Source organism: Carlito syrichta, unplaced genomic scaffold (assembly GCF_000164805.1).
Source record: "Carlito syrichta isolate Samal-C Ts95f unplaced genomic scaffold, Tarsius_syrichta-2.0.1 Scaffold302047, whole genome shotgun sequence".
In the NCBI taxonomy this organism is placed as follows: Eukaryota; Metazoa; Chordata; class Mammalia; order Primates; family Tarsiidae; genus Carlito; species Carlito syrichta.
The window spans coordinates 202,133-212,037 of NW_007246143.1; the positions used below are offsets into that span (position 1 = coordinate 202,133).

A 9,905-nucleotide genomic window follows, 5' to 3' on the forward strand; every position below is an offset into this window, starting at 1 on the left:
CCCAGGCGGGTCTCGAACCCGCAGTCTCAGGCAATCCACTCACCTCAGCCTCCCAAGGCGGGATTACAGGCTGAGCCACCAAGCCCGGCTGGTTGACCTTTTGATCTGGAGGAACAAATTCTGAATGTATTATAAGAGGCCTGCCCTCCAAAAGATAATTCTGGGTTTTTTGGGTTCCTCCACCTTCTTGATGGCATCCTTTAAAGCATGAATGGTTTAATTTAGATGATGTCTAATTGATATATATATTTTTATTGCTTATGCTTTTGGTGTCATATCACCTCATCTAAGATCACAAAGACTTATGCCTATATTTTCTTCTAAGAATTTTATAGTTTTAGCTCTAGTAGATATTTGATTAATTTTTCATTAATATTTATATATGGTGTAAGGAAGAGGTCCAGCTTCATTCTTTTGCACGTTGATAGTTAGTTGCCTCAGTACCACTTGTTGAAAAAAAATACTCTTTCCTCATGGAATTGCCTCGGCACCCTTGTGGAAAATCAAATGACTGTAAATATGAGGGCTTATTTCTGACCTCTCAATCTTACCTCTTTGATATATATGTCTATCATTATGCCAACACCATATTTTGTTCATCATTGTAGCTTTGTGAATCATCCAAATTTGTTCTTTTTCAAGATTGTTTTGACTATTCTGGATCTCTTATATTTCCACATAACTTTTAGGATAAGCTTGTTAAATTTTGCAAAGAAGTCAGCTGGGATCTTGATAGGGATTACTTTGAATCTGTATTTAAATTTGGTAAATATTGCCATCTTAATAATATTAATTCTTCCAATCAATTAGCATGAAATATCTTTCCATTTACTTAAGTCTTTTTAAATTTCTTTAAACACTGTTTTGTGGTTTTCAGAGTATACATTTTTCACTTCTTTTGCTAAACTCCTTCATAATTCTTATTTTTTATACTATTGTAAGTGGAATTGTTTTCTTAGACACTTGTTTTTAATTGAAAGTTTCACAAAAGGCCACTTCTTTGAACTTCAGCTTAGAACTTTGGAAGTCACAAATGATTAGAGACACACAAAAATATTCTAATTCTAGCTTATTCATTGAGGAGGGCTGCTCAGGCAGGGCAATGTCCTGTCACATCTAAAAGACTCAGCACACTTCCAGTTGCTAAGAGTATCACTAACAATTACTCTGCTCGCAAGGCAGTTTCTCTACAGATTCAGGAAACAGGTGAGGTCTGCATTGGGCTCCTCAACTCCTCTTCCCTTAGAGCCTCATTCAAAGCGCCCCAGAATTCTTTTAAGGCATGACAGGTTCCTGATATTCCCTAGTTACCCATAGGCCACCAATGTGGTCTCCTACCTGAGCTTGCCTTTGTTGACCAGAACCCCAGAATCCTTCGCTCTCAACTATGCTCCAACCTCCCACTTCAGGCTTTCATGTGAGAGTTTCTTAGCGCAGAAGAGAGCATATTAGAGGGTTAAGATATTGTCTTTCCAGATGCAGAGGCAGACGATGCTAAGGAGATATTGGGGGCAGAAGATATGACCACAAATGCATTGTCATAGGCTCCAGAGGTGTGGGAGGACTTTAGAGGGAGGCATATTCTCATAGGCAGAGGGAGAATTCAGAAATAAGGTCAAGAAAAAACGGTAACAAAAAAGGTCAAGGCAACAGTAGTTGATAGAGTAGGCTAAGATGTTATCATGGGTGGTGCTCATGACAGGATCAATAGGCAAGATAGTCTGTGGCTTGAACAAGGGGCAGAAGCCAGCAATTGAGCCAGACCTGAGGCAGTAACAAGAGATTGACATTAATTCAGGCAGCAGCTATTTCCCTTAGTCATCATCAGTTCAGCATCTTCCCCTTGAGCTAGCCTTTCAAGTTTTTAAGTGGTCCAGGCTTCTAGTAGGAGTCAGGGTTCAATCAGAAAAGAAGACCCATTAAGAGATATTTATCCCTGCTTCTATCTCTATTACTAACTCCTCCCCATTATGATCTCTATTTCTACCTATATCTACATATTTATAAGTATAGATAGCTATATGAAGGTATGTATTATAGGAATTTGACCTTATGTAATTTGTGGAAGCAGATGAAACAGCCCATGGAGACTGTAGTTTCTGAGTATAGTGCTGGGATCCAAACTCCCAGGACTAGCAGCCAGGAAGGAAAGACAAACATAAAGGAGGGAAAACAAAGATAAACTAGAACCTGCAAGGCAGGGCTGGAACCCACAAAACTAGAACTATGTTGATTTCTCACCGTAAATTTTATGCCTTCTACATTGATAATGAGGGCTTCCTGCAGAGGATGGCACCCTTCATCTCAGAGCTAAACACTTAATTGTTACAGGAGTTGGAGAAACTGTAAGAGGCAGGAGCTGGAAGAGCTATGAGCCCAGCTGCTGTCCCACACCAACAGAGTGAGGCAGCAGTGAGAGAGAATCTGAGCTGCAACAGCACCTTATGCCCTACATTGACAATTCAATAATAATAAGATTGCTCTGTTTCATTTGTGTCATGCTCCTCTCATGCAGTGTATCTATTGTGGCTGACACTAACCCAGAACTACGCAGAGTAGTTCTGAAAAATGTTGTATAAGCTTAGCTAAGTTGACATGAAAAAAAAAAAACTACAATGCTTGTCATCACAGATCATGTTTCTCAGTGAACTCCTTATTTTTCCAGGAGCACTTGATGTCACATCTTCAGAAAAGAACCCCACTCTGTAGGGTTCACGTTGCAAGTAGATGAGTAGAACCTACCTCAGGGCTTTCTGGAGCAAGAATTTTAAGAGCTGGGATCTCAACTGGAGCCCTGATAAGTACTTTCCACTTAGTCATCTACTTTAAAAGACTAAAGGAATAAAGCTAAAAAAAAAAAGTAGAATGCCTAAGTTCAATGACATAAAATAGGTCTGTAACTCATAGACCTTTATGTTCTCATGGAGTATAGAGTACAGCCTCACCACATTTTAACCACAAGCTTATTCCTGTGCAATTTGCTCTCAAGTAAAGGGAAATGGAGCAAGTAAAGAGGGAGAGCATTGCTTGATATATTTAACTGGTTTTCCTTAATGGATGTGACCAGAGCTCTTTAAACAGGGCTAGCAGTGTCATGCTGAAGAGCAAATAGACATGGAGCGGTGGGACTACTTATATCCTCCTTAAAGCAAATGAATTCCCTTCCTTCAGATGTTGATTTAAGATATCATTGCACTGTAAAAATGAACGCATCCAGCATTATCCATTTAATTTTTTTGCTTGTTTTGTTTGTGATCATTGTTAATGAATAGAGGTAGAAAGACACAACAAAAAGAAAAAAGTACTGGCTTTGGATGGCTATATAAGACTAGTTTAGAGTTTGAAGAGATTCCAAGAATGAAAAGAATTATAGGTTAGCCTTGCAAATTGTCAGCTGCCCTAGGCCAAACATGATTTATGTGTACAGTGAAGGATTCAGTTTGTTTCTTGTTCTGCCCTAGGATTCCATTTCTCTTCTAGTAACTATGACATCCCCCCTCCACACACATAAACCCATCCCTGTCATCAGCAACTTTAAAAAAGAAAAGCAGTTATGCAATGCTTAATGGTTGAATCCTGGTAAATTTTCTATGCTTATTTTCAACAAATAGCCTGAATGGGTTTTCCCAATACAGTACAAACCAAATATATTTGGTTACTTCAAGGGGAAAAAAATTTTTTCTTACTCACAGTCAACAAGATCATGATTTATTTATCAAAAAGGAGAGTATATTCTTCATCCAAATCTGTAACTTGTACCTTTCTTTGGAGTAAGTAGTTATGGTAACTGAATACCTGCATTTTTTTTTTACTTCTTTGCTACATGATTCTCATTAGGAACCCCTTTGGAACCAGAATGCCCTATATTCTTAATGACTTGCAGAGCCAGATTTATCCTTCTAGTTTCATCCCTGTTGAAATCCCATTAGAGAAGATGGCCTATTGTTACATTTTCACTGCAAATTGCACACCTGATATTTCAGGACATTTAATAATTAAGTGAGTAGCAGCATGACTCCTGAGTAACTGCAAAATGATTTGACAGCAATTGACAAAGTGTATTAGCCTGTACTTTAGATCAAACAGCTTCCAGTCTAAGAGGAAAAGGTGCCAGCACCCATTCAAATAATTAGATGGAGGAGGACACATTGAAATTACTACGCATTGGAGAAAACCAGGCAATAAGAGTACAGGCAATCTCTAAAGCATATATATATAATTGGGAACTGAGAATACTTTAGGCAGTGATTGGAAATGCTCATTCTGTTTTTGTGACATGCGTCATATGTTATTATCCTAGTCTGAAATATGCATACCTGTTTTGATCCAATATTGTGGAGGCAGAGTTATATGTTTGTTTCATTTTATTTTGTTTCATTTTGTTTTGCAAATGCAGTGTCTGGTGAGAAATAGATGGTTCCTAACTTTAAGAAATACACAGTCTAAATACTGGGCTAATGAAAAGCCAAGGATGGTTAGAATTAGCAACCAGGACACTAGCCTTTCCGAGCTGATGCTAAATCCATACTGCTCTTCCTTTAATAGTCCCTTCAGACCTAGTTATCTTCACCTTCCATTGGAAAACATACTTCTGATTTTATTTTCCTTAGGTCTCAAATAAGGGATCCTTGGTTGGCTTGTGGGACTTTGCCTAAAAGAGAAAACTTGACCCTGTCTACATTTCAGTAGTTAGAAGTACTAGCTATATCATTTGTAATCCTTTCAGCTATACATATGATACATATGAGGACATAATTCAGTTGAAATTCAAAACAATGAACAGATTATCTTTCCTGTCTACAGAGAATGAGCAGCTTTATACTATAAACACATATTGTATACAGGAGTCATATTTTATGAGACAACAAGGAAGGCTTGATCAAATCCCCTCCCAAGGACCATTATTACTCCCAAGAATTCAGAAATTCTGCTTCTCAGTTTCAAGATTCTACTAGAATTCGTAATACAATTAGTTTGGTGATCATGTTGTCCTAGAATAACCTTCTTAACTTCTGTCCATATGAATGCCACTTACCATTAAGATCAGCAGTGACCAGTCTGTAATTTCATTTTGCCTATAAATCATTGTTAGTTAAAACTGAAATTTCTTTAATTTTAGCTTATAGAGTGTGAAATTCTTTAAAGAAATTAATATAGGAAACACAGAGCAACACTTCTCTTACTTCTTGATTCCCAAAGAAAGAGAACTATACTAAAAAGAGATCTGGGCACAAAATTGAACACTAGCCTCAGAGGTTTTCAGACTCAGTTGTGCCACTAACCAGTCTCAACCATGGATTATGTCTATGAGTTTTATCATCAAGAAAATAGAGATGGTTTTGGTTGGCCTACTTCTTTGTGTTTTAATGGCCTAAAGAGTAATGAGAAAGTACTTTGTCAGCTACAGAGCATCATGCGAAGCTAACAGTTTATAATATAAAGTTGCCCATGAGGAACAAGGCTGTTGGGAGTCAGGAACACTTCATGATAAAAATAATATCTGGCCATGCTTTTCTCTAAATCTATTGTTCTCAACCCTAGCTGTATATTGGGGAGCTCTAAAAAGTATAAACAATTGGGCCTCATCACCAGTGACTCTGATGTCATTGGTCTGGGGTGTGGCCTGGGCATAAGAATTTCTAAAAACTCTCCAGGTGATTCTAACCTGCAGTCAAGGTCAAGAAACACTGCAAACTATAGGGGAGTAATGACTTGTGGATGCCTGACTCTTGCCCACACCTTGTGTTGCTTGTCTGGTTTAAATACTGGCCTATAGAGACACTCTCCCAAGGCATCACTGGACCCAGTTGTAGGAGGTTGAACACTGGGATAGAATCAGAAAGCCTACATGTGAGTCCTGAATATGTCACCTTTAAACTGTGTGACTTTGAAGAATTCATGATTGTGCCAAAGATGATAACACTGTTTTAGTTATAGCATTTACTGTGTACTGACTATAGACTAATGATTAGAAATGGTAAACATTCATCTTTAGTCTCCAATAACAACCCAATGTGGGCATAATTATCCCATTTTACAGCAGAAGAAACTGAGGCTTAAACGTATTGAGTGATTTACCCATGATTTTCCTTATTTGCAAAATGGGTATAACAATAACTTGTCATACATACTGATGAAGTGAGATAGTGTACACTAAAATTATCTATAAACTATTAGACACAAATTTAGCAAACATACATATAGTGGTGTGAATAAATCATGAGATTCACCTTCAGACAAACTTGAGTTTTCATCTCAGTTGTGTCCACATAACAGCATGACAATCTTGAGCAGTTTACTTAGCATCATTTTGACTGTGTTTTTCAAATCATATGATGGAGATATTATTATCTCCTTTTGTAGGATTGTTGTGGATTACAGATAATGCACTTAAAGAGCAAAGCATAGTGTCTGGCACTAAAGCTCAATAAAAGCAGCTACTATCATTTTCAATAATTGGCATCTCTATATTATCAGGTAGTTCCTGCTTCCAAATTTAAGATTCATAGTTATTGAATTTTTTTGTCTTTGTTGTTAGTATTATTGGAATTCTATTTTCATCCTGGACTTTGAATCATTGGTCTGGGGTGTGGCCTGGGCATAAGAATTTCTAAAAACTCCCCAGGTGATTCTAACCTGCAGTCAAGGTCAAAAAACACTGCTAACTATAGTGGAGTAATGACTTTATTGGAATTCTATTTTCATCCTGGACTTTGAATCATTAGGATTGGACTTTGGTCTTTGTACACAGTACATTGAAGGGACTTTTGGTCTATCTCTATATTTAAACAGAGCCTATTGTATAGTGAACCTCTTATGAATAAAAATGGACCAATGGCACATCTCCACTTCCATTGTGGCAGAACCTGAAAAGTCAGTTTACCTTGACCATCAAAATCATCATCCTGGTCAGAGCATCCACTAGGAGCTTCAGGATTTACAGATTCTGAAAGAATTTGCCAACCCCAGGTCTCAGCTCCATTCTGCATAGGAGAATATAATTATGTCTAATAGTTATCATAGGGAAATTTGAGCCCTTCCCCTATTCAGTCTTACAGTTCCATATACCCAATCATTTACCATGGGTTATTAAAGTTTTCTTTCAAAGATGCAAGTTTAATGATCACTTTTGGTTGGTCTTCTATTGCCTTCAGGACATGGCATAATAAGCCGACCTCTTCTTGAACTTATCTTATCCTCCAATTACAGAAAACTTGCACTTCCTGGAAGACACAACACTCTTTCATGCCCCTGTACCTTTTGCACGCTGTTCTCTTTGCCTGGAATGTCCTTCTTTCTTTGTCTTGGCAAGTAAACAACTTCTTACCTTCCCAGCCCCAGTGCAAACTTCTCAGACTCTCCCAGTCTAGATTGCATGCCCCGTAGCATCTGCACAAATCTCCAACTAAGCACATTTCCTTGGAACTGTAGGTTTACAAATCTAGAATGTGAGCTCTAGAATGTGTCTTATTTATCTTTAAACCTTTAATCTTTGAGAACAGTGCCTGGTCCATAGTGGGAATTCAATTAATGCTTATTGAATACGTGAATAAAGAAAATCAAATATCTAAATTTGTTAAAAATTATATGCAAAGTTAAAGTAAATAGGCATTGAGTGAGGGCTTGAGGATCCTTTCTATGTATGAAGTGAATAAACATAGTATATACACTTGAAGTCATTTACTTGGAATATTTGATCCTTTTTTATTACTTTCTGATTCTTAACTTTTCTGTGGGTAGTTGACATAATTAGATAAGTGACTTCAATATAGGATGCTATTATAATATGCTCAAGATTCAATATAAGGTATGCAGTATAAAAATTAAAAAATATAATTCTCATTTTGAAGTCTATTGATCAACATCCTTGACAGGAGTCAGGCAACCTCCCTCCTACTACTGGCTCAGCAACTAGCCTGGACAGGTCAATTAACTTTTCTGGATTTCAGCTGCCTGCGAATGAAAGATTTAAAAAAGATGATGTCTAAATTCTCCACCAACTCAAACATGCTATAATTGTGTAAAGCCTTGCTCTAAAAAGAAGGTTGATGTGTTTTGCATTACAGATCATTTTTTCCCCTTGGTATTTGATTCTGACGGTGTGAAATAAACTTAAGGTCTCTTTAAAGAAAAATCATAAATGGAAGGGGTAGAAAGGTCTGGGTAATGATGATCCTAAAACATGAGAAAAACAGAGTCACGGTGGAAAGTGAGATCTGTGACCCAGCCTCTCTTTTCTACCTCTATCTTCACACTGTCCTATTTATTTTTTAGGGCAAGAGATGAAAGTAGGTTGAACTAGGAGGGGGATGGGCAAAGGGGCATCCTACAGCTGCAGTTTCCTTTCATGTCCCCCTTAAACCTGGTGACAGAATGGAGGAAAAGCTAATTGAGGTGAGATGACTCCTGAGGTGCCTGAGGGTCTCAAGTTCTTTCATCTCCCCTTTCCCTCTGAACATTTAAAATCTGCATAATGGCAAACACCAAGACTGCAATCCTGGCAGGGCTGGGCTGAGCATTTTCTGCTGAAAAACAAAAACAAAAACAAAAATGTGTTTTCTAGACTCTGGGGCCTGAGGGGTTTTATGAGGGGAGATTGAGGACTTCCCTACCTCTCTTCCAGATGAAAAGGCAGCTGCTTTTGGAATTTCTGTGTTGGTGGTTTGACAGACATGAAGGTGGAAATATCTGTGATTGAGAAAGCAAACGAGAGACTGATTCCTCCTAAAAGAGATGGGAATTGCACTTTCTGAGGAATGCAGTATGACGTGGGAGTGTCTGAACTAGTCCTCAGAAGGTTCTAATGGGATTCTCTCCTTCAACAACTTTTTTTAAGCCCTGAGGCTCTGTCATACAAGGCTACATTCTGCTGACAGAGTATGCTGCTGAGGTGGTTAACAAGTGCTCTGTTCTTAGCTTTTAGTAACAGGGAAGAGTTTTCAGTTGTTTCAGCACTTACCCTTTAGCTTCTCTCTAGAATGTTTGACTTCTTGATTGTTTTGTGTTTTGTTTTGGTTTTGATAGTTGATGTGGTAAATGAATGGAATGATCGTTGAAAAAAGACTTCTTGAGCTTTAGGTTTCCCTTACTTTTAGAAGTTTGTCAAAAGAGGAGCAATTTGCTCTACCAAGTAAGTAACTATGGTCATTTGTAATGGTCTCCACTGCAGATAATTACCCTTGATCTGGATCTCTACTGTATTGTTTACAAAGTACTTCTTTTTCAAACCTCAGTTTTCCTGTACTTGGAAAACTGTCATCTGGATGAACCATGTAGTAAGTAGCAGGGTCAGTGGGCACATTTTCACCCTCCCCAGCACCAGTTCCCTCTGTGGGGCTCCCAGAACAGGGGCAGGAGTTATCTTCCAAATGCTTTTTGCATTTACGTGGCCACTTTAGCTCTAACCTTTATTTTGTTTTATTTATTTATTTTCTTGGATGAGTACTTTACATGGAACAAAATGGAAAAGGTACAAGAGTATCCAGTGAAAAGTCTTCGTCTTATTCCTGTCTCCCAGCCTACCAATTCTCTCCTCCAGTATGTTACTGGTTTCTTCTGCATCCTTCCAAAGATACTTCATACTTAAATAAGCAATTGTATACAGAGGTTATTTTTACTCCTTTACAAACCTCCATGGTAGTCACCACACAGAGCTGGGCCCCTTGCCTGATTGACTTGTGTGTCTCTGAGCTTTATCTTTCATCAGTTCATATACACACATCATTCTTTTCTTCAGTATTTTGTGGCATGGATGTACCATAGTATATTTAACCAACTATGAGGTCGTCTATAACTTAGAAATATGTGCACATAAGGCATTGTTTGCAAGGAACAACAGCACTGTACAGTTTCCTCTTACCCCATTCAGGTAAGTTGTGTAGTGTCTGTGCCTCCTCCCAGGGGCG

At 38.1% G+C, this 9,905-nt stretch overlaps 1 pseudogene; it reads right to left on the reverse strand.

Annotated features, from left to right (window-relative positions):
- The window catches only part of LOC103258276, a 117,800-nt pseudogene extending 108,528 nt beyond the window's left edge, over positions 1-9,272 (reverse strand).
- Between the last annotated feature and the right edge of the window lie 633 nt (positions 9,273-9,905).